Here is a 23,358-nt window from a genome sequence, read left to right as displayed (position 1 = left end):
GAAACAGCAGCACTTTGTGATATAGTGATTATTAGTGTCTCTGCTGTCCCAGCAACACAGGAAACATCAGCACTTTGTGATATAGTGATTATTAGAGTCTAAGCTGTCCAATCAACACAGGAAACATAAGCACTTTTTGATATACTGATTATTAGTGTCTCAGCTGTCTCATCACCACAGGAAATAGCAGCACTTTGTGATATAGTGATTATTAGTGTCTCAGCTGTCCCATCAACACAGGAAACAGCAGCACTTTGTGATATAGTGATTATTAGTGTCTCAGCTGTCCCATCAACACAGGAAACAGCAGCACTTTGTGATATAGTGATTATTAGTGTCTCTGCTGTCCCATCAACACAGGTAACATCAGCACTTTGTGATACAGTGATTATTAGTGGCTCAGCTGTCCCATCAACACTGGAAACATCAGCACTTTGTGATATAGTGATTATTAGTGTCTCAACTGTCCCATCAACAGAGGAAATAGCAGCACATTGTGATATAGTGATTATTAGTGTCTCAGCTGTCCCATCAACTCAGGAAAAAGCAGCACTTTGTGATATAGTGATTATTATTGTCTCAGCTGTCCCATCAACACTGGAAACATCAGCACTTTGTGATATAGTGAGAGTTAGTGTCCCAGCTCTCCCATCAACACTGGAAACAGCAGCACTTTGAGATATAGTGATTATTAGTGTATCAGCTGTCCCATCAACACAGGAAACATCAGCACTTTGTGATATAGTGATTATTAGAATCTGAGCTGTCTCATCAACACAGGAAACAGCAGCACTTTGTGATATAGTGATTATTAGTGTCTCAGCTGTCCCATCAACACAGGAAACAGCAGCACTTTGTGATATAGTGATTATTAGTGTTTCATCTGTCCCATCAACACAGGAAACAGCAGCACTTTGTGATATAGTGATTATTAGTGTCTCAGCTGTCCCATCAACACAGGAAGTAACAGCACTTTGTGATATAGTGATTATTAGTGTCTCAGCTGTCCCATCAACACAGGAAACAGCAGCACTTTATGATATAGTGATTATTAGTGTATCAGCTGTCCCATCAACAGAGGAAACAGCAGCAGTTTGTGATATAGTGATTATTAGGGTCTAAGCTGTCCCATCAACACAGGAAACATCAGCAGTTTTTGATATATTGAGAGTTAGTGTCTCAGCTGTCCCATCAACACAGGAAACATCAGCACTTTTGATAAAGTGATTATTAGTGTCTTAGCTGTACCATCAACACAGGAAACATCAGCACTTTGTGATATTGTGACATTTAGTGTCTCAGCTGTCTCATCAACACAGGAAACATCAGCACTTTATTGTATAGTGACTTTTAGTGTCTAAACTGTCCCATCAACACAGGAAATAGCAGCACTTTGTGATATAGTGATTATTAGTGTCTCAGCTGTCCCATCAACACTGGAAACAGCAGCAATTTGTGATATAGTGAGAGTTATTGTCTCAGCTGTCCCATCAACACAGGAAACAGCAGCACTTTGTGATATAGTGACAGTAAGTGTCTCAGCTGTCCCATCAACACAGGAAACAGCAGCAATTTGTGATATAGTGATTATTAGTGTCTCTGCTGTCCCATCAACACAGAAAACAGCAGCACTTTGTGATATAGTGATTATTAGTGTCTCATCTGTCCCATCAATACAGGAAACATCAGCACTTTGTGATATAGTGATTATTAGTGTCTCATCTGTCCCATCAATACAGGAAACATCAGCACTTTGTGATATAATGATTATTAGTGTCTCAGCTGTCCCATCAACACAGGAAACATCAGCACTTTGTGATATAGTGATTATTAGTGTCTCATCTGTCCCATCAATACAGGAAACATCAGCACTTTGTGAAATAGTGATTATTAGTGTCTCATCTGTCCCATCAACACAGGAAATAGCAGCACTTTGTGATATAGTGATTTCTAGTGTCTTAGCTATCCCATCAACACAGGAAACAGCAGCACTTTGTGATATAGTGATTATTAGTGTCTAAGCTGTCCCATCAACACAGGAAACAGCAGCACTTTGTGATATAGTGATTATTAGTGTCTCAGCTGTCCTATCAACACAGGAAACATAAGCACTTTGTGATACAGTGATTATTAGAGTCTCAACTGTCCCATCAACACAGGAAATAGCAGCACTTTGTGATATAGTGATTTCTAGTGTCTTAGCTGTCCCCTCAACTCAGGAAACAGCAGCACTTTGTGATATAGTGATTATTAGTATCTCAGCTGTCCCGTCAACACAGGAAACAGCAGCACTTTGTAATATAGTGATTATTGGTGTCTCAGCTGTCCCATCAACACAGGAAACAGCAGCACTTTGTGATATAGTGATTATTAGTGTCTCAGCTGTCCCCTCAACTCAGGAAACAGCAGCACTTTGTGATATAGTGATTATTAGTGTCTCTGCTGTCCCAGCAACACAGGAAACATCAGCACTTTGTGATATAGTGATTATTAGTGTCTCATCTGTCCCATCAACACAGGAAATAGCAGCACTTTGTGATATAGTGATTTCTAGTGTCTTAGCTATCCCATAAACACAGGAAACAGCAGCACTTTGTGATATAGTGATTATTAACGTCTAAGCTGGCCCATCAACACAGGAAACAGCAGCACTTTGTGATATAGTGATTATTAGTGTCTCAGCTGTCCCATCAACACAGGAAACAGCAGCACTTTGTGATATAGTGATTATTAGTGTCTCAGCTGTCCCATCAACACAGAAAAAATTAGTACTTTGTGATATAGTGATTATTAGTGTCTCAGCTGTCCTATCAATACAGAAAACATCAGCAGTTTGTGATATACTGATTATTAGTATCTCAGCTGTCCCATCAACACAGGAAACAGCAGCACTTTGTGATATAGTGATTATTGGTGTCTCAGCTGTCCCATCAACACAGGAAACAGCAGCACTTTGTGATATAGTGATTATTAGTGTCTCAGCTGTCCCCTCAACTCAGGAAACAGCAGCACTTTGTGATATAGTGATTATTAGTGTCTCTGCTGTCCCATCAACACAGGAAACAGCAGCACTTTGTGATATAGTGATTATTAGTGTCTCTGCTGTCCCAGCAACACAGGAAACATCAGCACTTTGTGATATAGTGATTATTAGTGTCTCAGCTGTCCCATCAACACAGGAAACATCAGCACTTTGTGATATAGTGAGAGTTAGTGTCTCAGCTGTCCCATCAACACTGGAAACAGCAGCACTTTGAGATATAGTGATTATTAGTGTATCAGCTGTCCCATCAACACAGGAAACATCAGCACTTTGTGATATAGTGATTATTAGTATCTGAGCTGTCTCATCAACACAGGAAACAGCAGCACTTTGTGATATAGTGATTATTAGTGTCTCAGCTGTCCCATCAACACAGGAAACAGCAGCACTTTGTGATATAGTGATTATTAGTGTTTCATCTGTCCCATCAACACAGGAAACAGCAGCACTTTGTGATATAGTGATTATTAGTGTCTCAGCTGTCCCATCAACACAGGAAGTAACAGCACTTTGTGATATAGTGATTATTAGTGTCTCAGCTGTCCCATCAACACAGGAAACAGCAGCACTTTGTGATATAGTGATTATTAGTGTCTCAGCTGTCCCATCAACACAGGAAACAGCAGCACTTTATGATATAGTGATTATTAGTGTATCAGCTGTCCCATCAACAGAGGAAACAGCAGCAGTTTGTGATATAGTGATTATTAGTGTCTCAGCTGTCCTATCAACTCAGGAAACATAAGCACTTTGTGATATAGTGATTATTAGTGTCTCAACTGTCCCATCAACACAGGAAATAGCAGCACTTTGTGATATAGTGATTTCTAGTGTCTTAGCTGTCCCCTCAACACAGGAAACAGCAGCACTTTGTGATATAGTGATTATTAGTATCTCAGCTGTCCCATCAACACAGGAAACAGCAGCACTTTGTGATATAGTGATTATTGGTGTCTCAGCTGTCCCCTTAACTCAGGAAACAGCAGCACTTTGTGATATAGTGATTATTAGTGTCTCAGCTGTCCCATCAACACAGGAAACAGCAGCACTTTGTGATATAGTGATTATTAGTGTCTCTGCTGTCCCATCAACACAGGTAACATCAGCACTTTGTGATACAGTGATTATTAGTGTCTCAGCTGTCCCATCAACACTGGAAACATCAGCACTTTGTGATATAGTGATTATTAGTGTCTCAACTGTCCCATCAACACAGGAAATAGCAGCACATTGTGATATAGTGAATATTAGTGTCTCAGCTGTCCCATCAAATCAGGAAATAGCAGCACTTTGTGATATAGTGATTATTAGTGTCTCAGCTGTCCCATCAACACAGGAAACATCAGCACTTTGTGATATAGTGAGAGTTAGTTTCTCAGCTGTCCCATCAACACTGGAAACAGCAGCACTTTGAGATATAGTGATTATTAGTGTATCAGCTGTCCCATCAACACAGGAAACATCAGCACTTTGTGATATAGTGATTATTAGTATCTGAGCTGTCTCATCAACACAGGAAACAGCAGCACTTTGTGATATAGTGATTATTAGTGTCTCAGCTGTCCCATCAACACAGGAAACAGCAGCACTTTATTATATAGTGACTTTTAGTGTCTAAACTGTCCCATCAACACAGGAAATAGCAGCACTTTGTGATATAGTGATTATTAGTGTCTCAGCTGTCCCATCAACACAGGAAACAGCAGCACTTTGTGATATTGTGACATTTAGTGTCTCAGCTGTCTCATCAACACAGGAAACATCAGCACTTTATTATATAGTGACTTTTATTGTCTAAACTGTCCCATCAACACAGGAAATAGCAGCACTTTGTGATATAGTGATTATTAGTGTCTCAGCTGTCCCATCAACACAGGAAACAGCAGCAATTTGTGATATAGTGAGAGTTATTGTCTCAGCTGTCCCATCAACACAGGAAACAGCAGCACTTTGTGATATAGTGACAGTTAGTGTCTCAGCTGTCCCATCAACACAGGAAACAGCAGCACTTTGTGATATAGTGATTATTAGTGTCTCAGCTGACCCCTCAACTTAGGAAACAGCAGCACTTTGTGATATTGTGATTACTAGTGTCTCTGCTGTCCCATCAACACAGAAAACAGCAGCACTTTGTGATATAGTGATTATTAGTGTCTCAGCTGTCCTATCAACACAGGAAACATTAGCACTTTGTGATATACTGATTATTAGTGTCTCAGCTGTCTCATCACCACAGGAAACAGCAGCACTTTGTGATATAGTGATTATTAGTGTCTCAGCTGTCCCATCAACACAGGAAACAGCAGCACTTTGTGATATAGTAATTATTAGTGTCTCTGCTGTCCCATCAACACTGGAAACATCAGCACTTTGTGATATAGTGATTATTAGTGTCTCAGCTGTCCCGTCAACACAGGAAACAGCAGCACTTTGTGATATAGTGATTATTAGTGTCTCAACTGTCCCATCTACACAGGAAACAGCAGCACTTTGTGATATAGTGATTATTAGTGTCTCTGCTGTCCCAACAACAGAGGAAACAGCAACAGTTTGTGATATAGTGATTATTAGTGTCTCAGCTGTCCCATCAACACAAGAAACATCAGCACTTTTTGATATATTGAGAATTAGTGTCTCAGCTGTCCCGTCAACACAGAAAACATCAGCACTTTGTGATAAAGTGATTATTAGTGTCTCAGCTGTACCCTCGACACAGGAAACATCAGCACTTTGTGATATTGTGACATTTAGAGTCTCAGCTGTCTCATCAACACAGGAAACATCAGCACTTTATTATATAGTGACTTTTAGTGTCTAAACTGTCCCATCAACACAGGAAATAGCAGCACTTTGTGATATAGTGATTATTAGTGTCTCAGCTGTCCCATCAACACAGGAAACAGCAGCAATTTGTGATATAGTGAGAGTTAGTGTCTCAGCTGTCCCATCAACACAGGAAACAGCAGCACTTTGTGATATAGTGATTATTAGTGTCTCAGCTGTCCCATCAACACAGGAAACAGCAGCACTTTGTGATATAGTGATTATTAGTGTCTCAGCTGTCCTCTCAACTCAGGAAACAGCAGCACTTTGTGATATAGTGATTATTAGTGTCTCTGCTGTCCCATCAACACAGGAAACAGCAGCACTTTGTGATATAGTGATTATTAGTGTCTCTGCTGTCCCATCAACACTGGAAACAGCAGCACTTTGTGATATAGTGATTATTAGTGTCTCAGCTGTCCCATCAATACAGGAAACAGCAGCACTTTGTGATATAGTGATTTTAGTGTCTCAGCTGTCCCATCAACACAGGAAACAGCAGCACTTTGTGATATAGTGATTATTTGTGTCTCAGCTGTCCCATCAACACAGGAAACAGCAGCACTTTGTGATATAGTGATTATTAGTGTCTCAGCTGTCCTCTCAACTCAGGAAATAGCAGCACTTTGTGATATAGTGATTATTAGTGTCTCAGCTGTCCCATCAACACAGGAAACAGCAGCAATTTGTGATATAGTGAGAGTTAGTGTCTCAGCTGTCCCATCAACACAGGAAACAGCAGCACTTTGTGATATAGTGATTATTAGTGTCTCAGCTGTCCCATCAACACAGGAAACAGCAGCACTTTGTGATATAGTGATTATTAGTGTCTCAGCTGTCCTCTCAACTCAGGAAACAGCAGCACTTTGTGATATAGTGATTATTAGTGTCTCTGCTGTCCCATCAACACAGGAAACAGCAGCACTTTGTGATATAGTGATTATTTGTGTCTCAGCTGTCCCATCAACAGAGGAAACAGCAGCAGTTTGTGATATAGTGATTATTAGAGTATCAGCTGTCCCATAAACACAGGAAACATCATTACTTTTTGATATATTGAGAGTTCATGTCTCAGCTGTCCCATCAACACAGGAAACATCAACACTTTGTGATAAAGTGATTATTAGTGTCTCAGCTGTACCATCAACACAGGAAACATCAGCACTTTGAGATATTGTGACTTTTAGTGTCTCAGCTGTATCATCAACACAGGAAACATCAGCACTTTATTATATAGTGACTTTTAGTGTCTAAACTGTCCCATCAACACAGGAAATAGCAGCACTTTGTGATATAGTGATTATTAGTGTCTCAGCTGTCCCATCAACACAGGAAACAGCAGCACTTTGTGATATAGTGAGAGTTAGTGTCTCAGCTGTCCCATCAACACAGGAAACAGCAGCACTTTGTGATATAGTGAATATTAGTGTCTCAGCTGTCCCATCAACTCAGGAAACAGCAGCACTTTGTGATATAGTGATTATTAGTGTCTCTGCTGTCCCATCAACACAGGAAACAGCAGCACTTTGTGATATAGTGATTATTAGTGTCTCAGCTGTCCTATCAACACAGGAAACATCAGGACTTTGTGATATACTGATTATTAGTGTCTCAGCTGTCTCATCACCACAGTAAACAGCAGCACTTTGTGATATAGTGATTATTAGTGTCTCAGCTGTCCCATCAACACAGGAAACTGCAGCACTTTGTGATATAGTGATTATTAGTGTCTAAGCTGTCCCATCAACACAGGAAACAGCAGCACTTTGTGATATAGTGATTAATAGTGTCTCAGCTGTCCCCTCAACTCAGGAAACAGCAGCACTTTGTGATATAGTGATTATTAGTGTCTCTGCTGTCACATCAACACAGAAAACATCAGTACTTTGTGATATAGTGATTATTAGTGTCTCAGCTGTCCTATCAACACAGAAAACATCAGCAATTTGTGATATACTGATTATTAGTGTCTCAGCTGTCTCATCACCACAGGAAACAGCAGCACTTTGTGATATAGTGATTATTAGTGTCTCAGCTGTCCTATCAACACAGGAAACATAAGCACTTTGTGATATAGTGATTATTAGTGTCTCAACTGTCCCATCAACACAGGAAATAGCAGCACTTTGTGATATAGTGATTTCTAGTGTCTTAGCTGTCCCATCAACACAGGAAACAGCAGCACTTTGTGATATAGTGATTATTAGTATCTCAGCTGTCCCATCACCACAGGAAACAGCAGCACTTTGTGATATAGTGATTATTGGTGTCTCAGCTGTCCCATCAACACAGGAAACAGCAGCACTTTGTGATATAGTGATTATTAGTGTCTCAGCTTTCCCCTCAACTCAGGAAACAGCAGCACTTTGTGATATAGTGATTATTAGTGTCTCTGCTGTCCCAGCAACACAGGAAACATCAGCACTTTGTGATATAGTGATTATTAGAGTCTAAGCTGTCCAATCAACACAGGAAACATAAGCACTTTTTGATATACTGATTATTAGTGTCTCAGCTGTCTCATCACCACAGGAAATAGCAGCACTTTGTGATATAGTGATTATTAGTGTCTCTGCTGTCCCATCAACACAGGAAACATCAGCACTTTGTGATACAGTGATTATTAGTGTCTCAGCTGTCCCATCAACACTGGAAACATCAGCACTTTGTGATATAGTGATTATTAGTGTCTCAACTGTCCCATCAACACAGGAAATAGCAGCACATTGTGATATAGTGATTATTAGTGTCTCAGCTGTCCCATCAACTCAGAAAATAGCAGCACTTTGTGATATAGTGATTATTAGTGTCTCAGCTGTCCCATCAACACAGGAAACATCAGCACTTTGTGATATAGTGAGAGTTAGTGTCCCAGTTGTCCCATCAACACTGGAAACTGCTGCACTTTGAAATATAGTGATTATTAGTGTATCAGCTGTCCCATCAACACAGGAAACATCAGCACTTTGTGATATAGTGATTATTACTATCTGATCTGTCTCATCAACACAGGAAACAGCAGCACTTTGTGATATAGTGATTATTAGTGTCTCAGCTGTCCCATCAACACAGGAAACAGCAGCACTTTGTGATATAGTGATTATTAGTGTTTCATCTGTCCCGTCAACAAAGGAAACAGCAGCACTTTGTGATATAGTGATTATTAGTGTCTCAACTGTCCCATCTACACAGGAAACAGCAGCACTTTGTGATATAGTGATTATTAGTGTCTCTGCTGTACCAACAACAGAGGAAACAGCAACAGTTTGTGATATTGTGACTTTTAGTGTCTCAGCTGTCTCATCAACACAGGAAACATGAGCACTTTATTATATAGTGACTTTTAGTTTCTAAGCTGTCCCATCAACACAGGAAATAGCAGCACTTTGTGATATAGTGATTATTAGTGTCTCAGCTGTCCCATCAACACAGGAAACAGCAGCAATTTGTGATATAGTGAGAGTTAGTGTCTCAGCTGTCCCATCAACACAGGAAACAGCAGCACTTTGTGATATAGTGAGAGTTAGTGTCTCAGCTGTCCCATCAACACTGGAAACAGCAGCACTTTGAGATATAGTGATTATTAGTGTATCAGCTGTCCCATCAACACAGGAAACATCAGCACTTTGTGATATAGTGATTATTAGTATCTGAGCTGTCTCATCAACACAGGAAACAGCAGCACTTTGTGATATAGTGATTATTAGTGTCTCAGCTGTCCCATCAACACAGGAAACAGCAGCACTTTGTGATATAGTGATTATTAGTGTTTCATCTGTCCCATCAACACAGGAAACAGCAGCACTTTGTGATATAGTGATTATTAGTGTCTCAGCTGTCCCATCAACACAGGAAGTAACAGCACTTTGTGATATAGTGATTATTAGTGTCTCAGCTGTCCCATCAACACAGGAAACAGCAGCACTTTGTGATATAGTGATTATTAGTGTCTCAGCTGTCCCATCAACACAGGAAACAGCAGCACTTTATGATATAGTGATTATTAGTGTATCAGCTGTCCCATCAACAGAGGAAACAGCAGCAGTTTGTGATATAGTGATTATTAGAGTATCAGCTGTCCCATAAACACAGGAAACATCATTACTTTTTGATATATTGAGAGTTCATGTCTCAGCTGTCCCATCAACACAGGAAACATCAACACTTTGTGATAAAGTGATTATTAGTGTCTCAGCTGTACCATCAACACAGGAAACATCAGCACTTTGTGATATTGTGACTTTTAGTGTCTCAGCTGTATCATCAACACAGGAAACATCAGCACTTTATTATATAGTGACTTTTAGTGTCTAAACTGTCCCATCAACACAGGAAATAGCAGCACTTTGTGATATAGTGATTATTAGTGTCTCAGCTGTCCCATCAACACAGGAAACAGCAGCACTTTGTGATATAGTGAGAGTTAGTGTCTCAGCTGTCCCATCAACACAGGAAACAGCAGCACTTTGTGATATAGTGAATATTAGTGTCTCAGCTGTCCCATCAACTCAGGAAACAGCAGCACTTTGTGATATAGTGATTATTAGTGTCTCTGCTGTCCCATCAACACAGGAAACAGCAGCACTTTGTGATATAGTGATTATTAGTGTCTCAGCTGTCCTATCAACACAGGAAACATCAGGACTTTGTGATATACTGATTATTAGTGTCTCAGCTGTCTCATCACCACAGTAAACAGCAGCACTTTGTGATATAGTGATTATTAGTGTCTCAGCTGTCCCATCAACACAGGAAACTGCAGCACTTTGTGATATAGTGATTATTAGTGTCTAAGCTGTCCCATCAACACAGGAAACAGCAGCACTTTGTGATATAGTGATTATTAGTGTCTCAGCTGTCCCCTCAACTCAGGAAACAGCAGCACTTTGTGATATAGTGATTATTAGTGTCTCTGCTGTCACATCAACACAGAAAACATCAGTACTTTGTGATATAGTGATTATTAGTGTCTCAGCTGTCCTATCAACACAGAAAACATCAGCAATTTGTGATATACTGATTATTAGTGTCTCAGCTGTCTCATCACCACAGGAAACAGCAGCACTTTGTGATATAGTGATTATTAGTGTCTCAGCTGTCCTATCAACACAGGAAACATAAGCACTTTGTGATATAGTGATTATTAGTGTCTCAACTGTCCCATCAACACAGGAAATAGCAGCACTTTGTGATATAGTGATTTCTAGTGTCTTAGCTGTCCCATCAACACAGGAAACAGCAGCACTTTGTGATATAGTGATTATTAGTATCTCAGCTGTCCCATCACCACAGGAAACAGCAGCACTTTGTGATATAGTGATTATTGGTGTCTCAGCTGTCCCATCAACACAGGAAACAGCAGCACTTTGTGATATAGTGATTATTAGTGTCTCAGCTTTCCCCTCAACTCAGGAAACAGCAGCACTTTGTGATATAGTGATTATTAGTGTCTCTGCTGTCCCAGCAACACAGGAAACATCAGCACTTTGTGATATAGTGATTATTAGAGTCTAAGCTGTCCAATCAACACAGGAAACATAAGCACTTTTTGATATACTGATTATTAGTGTCTCAGCTGTCTCATCACCACAGGAAATAGCAGCACTTTGTGATATAGTGATTATTAGTGTCTCAGCTGTCCCATCAACACAGTAAACAGCAGCACTTTGTGATATAGTGATTATTAGTGTCTCAGCTGTCCCATCAACACAGGAAACAGCAGTACTTTGTGATATAGTGATTATTAGTGTCTCTGCTGTCCCATCAACACAGGAAACATCAGCACTTTGTGATACAGTGATTATTAGTGTCTCAGCTGTCCCATCAACACTGGAAACATCAGCACTTTGTGATATAGTGATTATTAGTGTCTCAACTGTCCCATCAACACAGGAAATAGCAGCACATTGTGATATAGTGATTATTAGTGTCTCAGCTGTCCCATCAACTCAGAAAATAGCAGCACTTTGTGATATAGTGATTATTAGTGTCTCAGCTGTCCCATCAACACAGGAAACATCAGCACTTTGTGATATAGTGAGAGTTAGTGTCCCAGTTGTCCCATCAACACTGGAAACTGCTGCACTTTGAAATATAGTGATTATTAGTGTATCAGCTGTCCCATCAACACAGGAAACATCAGCACTTTGTGATATAGTGATTATTACTATCTGATCTGTCTCATCAACACAGGAAACAGCAGCACTTTGTGATATAGTGATTATTAGTGTCTCAGCTGTCCCATCAACACAGGAAACAGCAGCACTTTGTGATATAGTGATTATTAGTGTTTCATCTGTCCCGTCAACAAAGGAAACAGCAGCACTTTGTGATATAGTGATTATTAGTGTCTCAACTGTCCCATCTACACAGGAAACAGCAGCACTTTGTGATATAGTGATTATTAGTGTCTCTGCTGTACCAACAACAGAGGAAACAGCAACAGTTTGTGATATTGTGACTTTTAGTGTCTCAGCTGTCTCATCAACACAGGAAACATGAGCACTTTATTATATAGTGACTTTTAGTTTCTAAGCTGTCCCATCAACACAGGAAATAGCAGCACTTTGTGATATAGTGATTATTAGTGTCTCAGCTGTCCCATCAACACAGGAAACAGCAGCAATTTGTGATATAGTGAGAGTTAGTGTCTCAGCTGTCCCATCAACACAGGAAACAGCAGCACTTTGTGATATAGTGAGAGTTAGTGTCTCAGCTGTCCCATCAACACTGGAAACAGCAGCACTTTGAGATATAGTGATTATTATTGTATCAGCTGTCCCATCAACACAGGAAACATCAGCACTTTGTGATATAGTGATTATTAGTATCTGAGCTGTCTCATCAACACAGGAAACAGCAGCACTTTGTGATATAGTGATTATTAGTGTCTCAGCTGTCCCATCAACACAGGAAACAGCAGCACTTTGTGATATAGTGATTATTAGTGTTTCATCTGTCCCATCAACACAGGAAACAGCAGCACTTTGTGATATAGTGATTATTAGTGTCTCAGCTGTCCCATCAACACAGGAAGTAACAGCACTTTGTGATATAGTGATTATTAGTGTCTCAGCTGTCCCATCAACACAGGAAACAGCAGCACTTTGTGATATAGTGATTATTAGTGTCTCAGCTGTCCCATCAACACAGGAAACAGCAGCACTTTATGATATAGTGATTATTAGTGTATCAGCTGTCCCATCAACAGAGGAAACAGCAGCAGTTTGTGATATAGTGATTATTAGAGTATCAGCTGTCCCATAAACACAGGAAACATCATTACTTTTTGATATATTGAGAGTTCATGTCTCAGCTGTCCCATCAACACAGGAAACATCAACACTTTGTGATAAAGTGATTATTAGTGTCTCAGCTGTACCATCAACACAGGAAACATCAGCACTTTGTGATATTGTGACTTTTAGTGTCTCAGCTGTATCATCAACACAGGAAACATCAGCACTTTATTATATAGTGACTTTTAGTGTCTAAACTGTCCCATCAACACAGGAAATAGCAGCACTTTGTGATATAGTGATTATTAGTGTCTCAGCTGTCCCATCAACACAGGAAACAGCAGCACTTTGTGATATAGTGAGAGTTAGTGTCTCAGCTGTCCCATCAACACAGGAAACAGCAGCACTTTGTGATATAGTGAATATTAGTGTCTCAGCTGTCCCATCAACTCAGGAAACAGCAGCACTTTGTGATATAGTGATTATTAGTGTCTCTGCTGTCCCATCAACACAGGAAACAGCAGCACTTTGTGATATAGTGATTATTAGTGTCTCAGCTGTCCTATCAACACAGGAAACATCAGGACTTTGTGATATACTGATTATTAGTGTCTCAGCTGTCTCATCACCACAGGAAACAGCAGCACTTTGTGATATAGTGATTATTAGTGTCTCAGCTGTCCCATCAACACAGGAAACTGCAGCACTTTGTGATATAGTGATTATTAGTGTCTAAGCTGTCCCATCAACACAGGAAACAGCAGCACTTTGTGATATAGTGATTATTAGTGTCTCAGCTGTCCCCTCAACTCAGGAAACAGCAGCACTTTGTGATATAGTGATTATTAGTGTCTCTGCTGTCACATCAACACAGAAAACATCAGTACTTTGTGATATAGTGATTATTAGTGTCTCAGCTGTCCTATCAACACAGAAAACATCAGCAATTTGTGATATACTGATTATTAGTGTCTCAGCTGTCTCATCACCACAGGAAACAGCAGCACTTTGTGATATAGTGATTATTAGTGTCTCAGCTGTCCTATCAACACAGGAAACATAAGCACTTTGTGATATAGTGATTATTAGTGTCTCAACTGTCCCATCAACACAGGAAATAGCAGCACTTTGTGATATAGTGATTTCTAGTGTCTTAGCTGTCCCATCAACACAGGAAACAGCAGCACTTTGTGATATAGTGATTATTAGTATCTCAGCTGTCCCATCACCACAGGAAACAGCAGCACTTTGTGATATAGTGATTATTGGTGTCTCAGCTGTCCCATCAACACAGGAAACAGCAGCACTTTGTGATATAGTGATTATTAGTGTCTCAGCTTTCCCCTCAACTCAGGAAACAGCAGCACTTTGTGATATAGTGATTATTAGTGTCTCTGCTGTCCCAGCAACACAGGAAACATCAGCACTTTGTGATATAGTGATTATTAGAGTCTAAGCTGTCCAATCAACACAGGAAACATAAGCACTTTTTGATATACTGATTATTAGTGTCTCAGCTGTCTCATCACCACAGGAAATAGCAGCACTTTGTGATATAGTGATTATTAGTGTCTCAGCTGTCCCATCAACACAGGAAACAGCAGCACTTTGTGATATAGTGATTATTAGTGTCTCAGCTGTCCCATCAACACAGGAAACAGCAGTACTTTGTGATATAGTGATTATTAGTGTCTCTGCTGTCCCATCAACACAGGAAACATCAGCACTTTGTGATACAGTGATTATTAGTGTCTCAGCTGTCCCATCAACACTGGAAACATCAGCACTTTGTGATATAGTGATTATTAGTGTCTCAACTGTCCCATCAACACAGGAAATAGCAGCACATTGTGATATAGTGATTATTAGTGTCTCAGCTGTCCCATCAACTCAGAAAATAGCAGCACTTTGTGATATAGTGATTATTAGTGTCTCAGCTGTCCCATCAACACAGGAAACATCAGCACTTTGTGATATAGTGAGAGTTAGTGTCCCAGTTGTCCCATCAACCCTGGAAACTGCTGCACTTTGAAATATAGTGATTATTAGTGTATCAGCTGTCCCATCAACACAGGAAACATCAGCACTTTGTGATATAGTGATTATTACTATCTGATCTGTCTCATCAACACAGGAAACAGCAGCACTTTGTGATATAGTGATTATTAGTGTATCAGCTGTCCCATCAACACAGGAAACAGCAGCACTTTGTGATATAGTGATTATTAGTGTTTCATCTGTCCCGTCAACAAAGGAAACAGCAGCACTTTGTGATATAGTGATTATTAGTGTCTCAACTGTCCCATCTACACAGGAAACAGCAGCACTTTGTGATATAGTGATTATTAGTGTCTCTGCTGTACCAACAACAGAGGAAACAGCAACAGTTTGTGATATTGTGACTTTTAGTGTCTCAGCTGTCTCATCAACACAGGAAACATGAGCACTTTATTATATAGTGACTTTTAGTTTCTAAGCTGTCCCATCAACACAGGAAATAGCAGCACTTTGTGATATAGTGATTATTAGTGTCTCAGCTGTCCCATCAACACAGGAAACAGCAGCAATTTGTGATATAGTGAGAGTTAGTGTCTCAGCTGTCCCATCAACACAGGAAACAGCAGCACTTTGTGATATAGTGAGAGTTAGTGTCTCAGCTGTCCCATCAACACTGGAAACAGCAGCACTTTGAGATATAGTGATTATTAGTGTATCAGCTGTCCCATCAACACAGGAAACATCAGCACTTTGTGATATAGTGATTATTAGTATCTGAGCTGTCTCATCAACACAGGAAACAGCAGCACTTTGTGATATAGTGATTATTAGTGTCTCAGCTGTCCCATCAACACAGGAAACAGCAGCACTTTGTGATATAGTGATTATTAGTGTTTCATCTGTCCCATCAACACAGGAAACAGCAGCACTTTGTGATATAGTGATTATTAGTGTCTCAGCTGTCCCATCAACACAGGAAGTAACAGCACTTTGTGATATAGTGATTATTAGTGTCTCAGCTGTCCCATCAACACAGGAAACAGCAGCACTTTGTGATATAGTGATTATTAGTGTCTCAGCTGTCCCATCAACACAGGAAACAGCAGCACTTTATGATATAGTGATTATTAGTGTATCAGCTGTCCTATCAACAGAGGAAACAGCAGCAGTTTGTGATATAGTGATTATTAGTGTCTCAGCTGTCCTATCAACTCAGGAAACATAAGCACTTTGTGAGATAGTGATTATTAGTGTCTCAACTGTCCCATCAACACAGGAAATAGCAGCACTTTGTGATATAGTGATTTCTAGTGTCTTAGCTGTCCCCTCAACTCAGGAAACAGCAGCACTTTGTGATATAGTGATTATTAGTATCTCAGCTGTCCCATCAACACAGGAAACAGCAGCACTTTGTGATATAGTGATTATTGGTGTCTCAGCTGTCCCCTTAACTCAGGAAACAGCAGCACTTTGTGATATAGTGATTATTAGTGTCTCAGCTGTCCCATCAACACAGGAAACAGCAGCACTTTGTGATATAGTGATTATTAGTGTCTCTGCTGTCCCATCAACACAGGTAACATCAGCACTTTGTGATACAGTGATTATTAGTGTCTCAGCTGTCCCATCAACACTGGAAACATCAGCACTTTGTGATATAGTGATTATTAGTGTCTCAACTGTCCCATCAACACAGGAAATAGCAGCACATTGTGATATAGTGAATATTAGTGTCTCAGCTGTCCCATCAAATCAGGAAATAGCAGCACTTTGTGATATAGTGATTATTAGTGTCTTAGCTGTCCCATCAACACAGGAAACATCAGCACTTTGTGATATAGTGAGAGTTAGTTTCTCAGCTGTCCCATCAACACTGGAAACAGCAGCACTTTGAGATATAGTGATTATTAGTGTATCAGCTGTCCCATCAACACAGGAAACATCAGCACTTTGTGATATAGTGATTATTAGTATCTGAGCTGTCTCATCAACACAGGAAACAGCAGCACTTTGTGATATAGTGATTATTAGTGTCTCAGCTGTCCCATCAACACAGGAAACAGCAGCACTTTATTATATAGTGACTTTTAGTGTCTAAACTGTCCCATCAACACAGGAAATAGCAGCACTTTGTGATATAGTGATTATTAGTGTCTCAGCTGTCCCATCAACACAGGAAACAGCAGCACTTTGTGATATTGTGACATTTAGTGTCTCAGCTGTCTCATCAACACAGGAAACATCAGCACTTTATTATATAGTGACTTTTATTGTCTAAACTGTCCCATCAACACAGGAAATAGCAGCACTTTGTGATATAGTGATTATTAGTGTCTCAGCTGTCCCATCAACACAGGAAACAGCAGCAATTTGTGAGATAGTGAGAGTTATTGTCTCAGCTGTCCCATCAACACAGGAAACAGCAGCACTTTGTGATATAGTGACAGTTAGTGTCTCAGCTGTCCCATCAACACAGGAAACAGCAGCACTTTGTGATATAGTGATTATTAGTGTCTCAGCTGACCCCTCAACTTAGGAAACAGCAGCACTTTGTGATATTGTGATTACTAGTGTCTCTGCTGTCCCATCAACACAGAAAACAGCAGCACTTTGTGATATAGTGATTATTAGTGTCTCAGCTGTCCTATCAACACAGGAAACATTAGCACTTTGTGATATACTGATTATTAGTGTCTCAGCTGTCTCATCACCACAGGAAACAGCAGCACTTTGTGATATAGTGATTATTAGTGTCTCAGCTGTCCCATCAACACAGGAAACAGCAGCACTTTGTGATATAGTAATTATTAGTGTCTCTGCTGTCCCATCAACACTGGAAACATCAGCACTTTGTGATATAGTGATTATTAGTGTCTCAGCTGTCCCGTCAACACAGGAAACAGCAGCACTTTGTGATATAGTGATTATTAGTGTCTCAACTGTCCCATCTACACAGGAAACAGCAGCACTTTGTGATATAGTGATTATTAGTGTCTCTGCTGTCCCAACAACAGAGGAAACAGCAACAGTTTGTGATATAGTGATTATTAGTGTCTCAGCTGTCCCATCAACACAAGAAACATCAGCACTTTTTGATATATTGAGAGTTAGTGTCTCAGTTGTCCCGTCAACACAGAAAACATCAGCACTTTGTGATAAAGTGATTATTAGTGTCTCAGCTGTACCCTCGACACAGGAAACATCAGCACTTTGTGATATTGTGACATTTAGAGTCTCAGCTGTCTCATCAACACAGGAAACATCAGCACTTTATTATATAGTGACTTTTAGTGTCTAAACTGTCCCATCAACACAGGAAATAGCAGCACTTTGTGATATAGTGATTATTAGTGTCTCAGCTGTCCCATCAACACAGGAAACAGCAGCAATTTGTGATATAGTGAGAGTTAGTGTCTCAGCTGTCCCATCAACACAGGAAACAGCAGCACTTTGTGATATAGTGATTATTAGTGTCTCAGCTGTCCCATCAACACAGGAAACAGCAGCACTTTGTGATATAGTGATTATTAGTGTCTCAGCTGTCCTCTCAACTCAGGAAACAGCAGCACTTTGTGATATAGTGATTATTAGTGTCTCTGCTGTCCCATCAACACAGGAAACAGCAGCACTTTGTGATATAGTGATTATTAGTGTCTCTGCTGTCCCATCAACACTGGAAACAGCAGCACTTTGTGATATAGTGATTATTAGTGTCTCAGCTGTCCCATCAATACAGGAAACAGCAGCACTTTGTGATATAGTGATTTTAGTGTCTCAGCTGTCCCATCAACACAGGAAACAGCAGCACTTTGTGATATAGTGATTATTTGTGTCTCAGCTGTCCCATCAACAGAGGAAACAGCAGCAGTTTGTGATATAGTGATTATTAGAGTATCAGCTGTCCCATAAACACAGGAAACATCATTACTTTTTGATATATTGAGAGTTCATGTCTCAGCTGTCCCATCAACACAGGAAACATCAACACTTTGTGATAAAGTGATTATTAGTGTCTCAGCTGTACCATCAACACAGGAAACATCAGCACTTTGTGATATTGTGACTTTTAGTGTCTCAGCTGTATCATCAACACAGGAAACATCAGCACTTTATTATATAGTGACTTTTAGTGTCTAAACTGTCCCATCAACACAGGAAATAGCAGCACTTTGTGATATAGTGATTATTAGTGTCTCAGCTGTCCCATCAACACAGGAAACAGCAGCACTTTGTGATATAGTGAGAGTTAGTGTCTCAGCTGTCCCATCAACACAGGAAACAGCAGCACTTTGTGATATAGTGAATATTAGTGTCTCAGCTTTCCCTTCAACTCAGGAAACAGCAGCACTTTGTGATATAGTGATTATTAGTGTCTCTGCTGTCCCATCAACACAGGAAACAGCAGCACTTTGTGATATAGTGATTATTAGTGTCTCAGCTGTCCTATCAACACAGGAAACATCAGGACTTTGTGATATACTGATTATTAGTGTCTCAGCTGTCTCATCACCACAGGAAACAGCAGCACTTTGTGATATAGTGATTATTAGTGTCTCAGCTGTCCCATCAACACAGGAAACTGCAGCACTTTGTGATATAGTGATTATTAGTGTCTAAGCTGTCCCATCAACACAGGAAACAGCAGCACTTTGTGATATAGTGATTATTAGTGTCTCAGCTGTCCCCTCAACTCAGGAAACAGCAGCACTTTGTGATATAGTGATTATTAGTGTCTCTGCTGTCACATCAACACAGAAAACATCAGTACTTTGTGATATAGTGATTATTAGTGTCTCAGCTGTCCTATCAACACAGAAAACATCAGCAATTTGTGATATACTGATTATTAGTGTCTCAGCTGTCTCATCACCACAGGAAACAGCAGCACTTTGTGATATAGTGATTATTAGTGTCTCAGCTGTCCTATCAACACAGGAAACATAAGCACTTTGTGATATAGTGATTATTAGTGTCTCAACTGTCCCATCAACACAGGAAATAGCAGCACTTTGTGATATAGTGATTTCTAGTGTCTTAGCTGTCCCATCAACACAGGAAACAGCAGCACTTTGTGATATAGTGATTATTAGTATCTCAGCTGTCCCATCACCACAGGAAACAGCAGCACTTTGTGATATAGTGATTATTGGTGTCTCAGCTGTCCCATCAACACAGGAAACAGCAGCACTTTGTGATATAGTGATTATTAGTGTCTCAGCTTTCCCCTTAACTCAGGAAACAGCAGCACTTTGTGATATAGTGATTATTAGTGTCTCTGCTGTCCCAGCAACACAGGAAACATCAGCACTTTGTGATATAGTGATTATTAGAGTCTAAGCTGTCCAATCAACACAGGAAACATAAGCACTTTTTGATATACTGATTATTAGTGTCTCAGCTGTCTCATCACCACAGGAAATAGCAGCACTTTGTGATATAGTGATTATTAGTGTCTCAGCTGTCCCATCAACACAGGAAACAGCAGCACTTTGTGATATAGTGATTATTAGTGTCTCAGCTGTCCCATCAACACAGGAAACAGCAGTACTTTGTGATATAGTGATTATTAGTGTCTCTGCTGTCCCATCAACACAGGAAACATCAGCACTTTGTGATACAGTGATTATTAGTGTCTCAGCTGTCCCATCAACACTGGAAACATCAGCACTTTGTGATATAGTGATTATTAGTGTCTCAACTGTCCCATCAACACAGGAAATAGCAGCACATTGTGATATAGTGATTATTAGTGTCTCAGCTGTCCCATCAACTCAGGAAATAGCAGCACTTTGTGATATAGTGATTATTAGTGTCTCAGCTGTCCCATCAACACAGGAAACATCAGCACTTTGTGATATAGTGAGAGTTAGTGTCCCAGTTGTCCCATCAACACTGGAAACTGCTGCACTTTGAAATATAGTGATTATTAGTGTATCAGCTGTCCCATCAACACAGGAAACATCAGCACTTTGTGATATAGTGATTATTACTATCTGATCTGTCTCATCAACACAGGAAACAGCAGCACTTTGTGATATAGTGATTATTAGTGTCTCAGTTGTCCCATCAACACAGGAAACAGCAGCACTTTGTGATATAGTGATTATTAGTGTTTCATCTGTCCCGTCAACAAAGGAAACAGCAGCACTTTGTGATATAGTGATTATTAGTGTCTCAACTGTCCCATCTACACAGGAAACAGCAGCACTTTGTGATATAGTGATTATTAGTGTCTCTGCTGTACCAACAACAGAGGAAACAGCAACAGTTTGTGATATTGTGACTTTTAGTGTCTCAGCTGTCTCATCAACACAGGAAACATGAGCACTTTATTATATAGTGACTTTTAGTTTCTAAGCTGTCCAATCAACACAGGAAATAGCAGCACTTTGTGATATAGTGATTATTAGTGTCTCAGCTGTCCCATCAACACAGGAAACAGCAGCAATTTGTGATATAGTGAGAGTTAGTGTCTCAGCTGTCCCATCAACACAGGAAACAGCAGCACTTTGTGATATAGTGATTATTAGTGTCTCAGCTGTCCCATCAACACAGGAAACAGCAGCACTTTGTGATATAGTGATTATTAGTGTCTCAGCTGTCCTCTCAACTCAGGAAACAGCAGCACTTTGTGATATAGTGATTATTAGTGTCTCTGCTGTCCCATCAACACAGGAAACAGCAGCACTTTGTGATATAGTGATTATGTGTGTCTCTGCTGTCCCATCAACACTGGAAACATCAGCACTTTGTGATATAGTGATTATTAGTGTCTCAGCTGTCCCATAAACAAAGGAAACAGCAGCACTTTGTGATATAGTGATTATTAGTGTCTCAGCTGTCCCATCAACACAGGAAACATCAGCACTTTGTGATACAGTGATTATTAGTGTCTCAGCTGTCCCATCAACACTGGAAACATCAGCACTTTGTGATATAGTGATTATTAGTGTCTCAACTGTCCCATCAACACAGGAAATAGCAGCACATTGTGATATAGTGATTATTAGTGTCTCAGCTGTCCCATCAACTCAGGAAATAGCAGCACTTTGTGATATAGTGATTATTAGTGTCTCAGCTGTCCCATCAACACAGGAAACATCAGCACTTTGTGATATAGTGAGAGTTAGTGTCACAGTTGTCCCATCAACACTGGAAACTGCTGAACTTTGAAATATAGTGATTATTAGTGTATCAGCTGTCCCATCAACACAGGAAACATCAGCACTTTGTGATATAGTGATTATTACTATCTGATCTGTCTCATCAACACAGGAAACAGCAGCACTTTGTGATATAGTGATTATTAGTGTCTCAGCTGTCCCATCAACACAGGAAACAGCAGCACTTTGTGATATAGTGATTATTAGTGTTTCATCTGTCCCGTCAACAAAGGAAACAGCAGCACTTTGTGATATAGTGATTATTAGTGTCTCAACTGTCCCATCTACACAGGAAACAGCAGCACTTTGTGATATAGTGATTATTAGTGTCTCTGCTGTACCAACAACAGAGGAAACAGCAACAGTTTGTGATATTGTGACTTTTAGTGTCTCAGCTGTCTCATCAACACAGGAAACATGAGCACTTTATTATATAGTGGCTTTTAGTTTCTAAGCTGTCCCATCAACACAGGAAATAGCAGCACTTTGTGATATAGTGATTATTAGTGTCTCAGCTGTCCCATCAACACAGGAAACAGCAGCAATTTGTGATATAGTGAGAGTTAGTGTCTCAGCTGTCCCATCAACACAGGAAACAGCAGCACTTTGTGATATAGTGATTATTAGTGTCTCAGCTGTCCCATCAACACAGGAAACAGCAGCACTTTGTGATATAGTGATTATTAGTGTCTCAGCTGTCCTCTCAACTCAGGAAACAGCAGCACTTTGTGATATAGTGATTATTAGTGTCTCTGCTGTCCCATCAACACAGGAAACAGCAGCACTTTGTGATATAGTGATTATGTGTGTCTCTGCTGTCCCATCAACACTGGAAACATCAGCACTTTGTGATATAGTGATTATTAGTGTCTCAGCTGTCCCATAAACACAGGAAACAGCAGCACTTTGTGATATAGTGATTATTAGTGTCTCAGCTGTCCCATCAACACAGGAAACAGCAGCACTTTGTGATATAGTGATTATTTGTGTCTCAGCTGTCCCATCAACAGAGGAAACAGCAGCAGCTTGTGATATAGTGATTATTAGAGTATCAGCTGTCCCATAAACACAGGAAACATCATTACTTTTTGAA

Source organism: Taudactylus pleione, unplaced genomic scaffold (genome assembly GCF_031769625.1).
Source record: "Taudactylus pleione unplaced genomic scaffold, aTauple2 ptg000267l, whole genome shotgun sequence".
Taxonomy (NCBI): domain Eukaryota; kingdom Metazoa; phylum Chordata; class Amphibia; order Anura; family Myobatrachidae; genus Taudactylus; species Taudactylus pleione.
Note: the sequence above shows the minus strand (reverse complement) of the source record.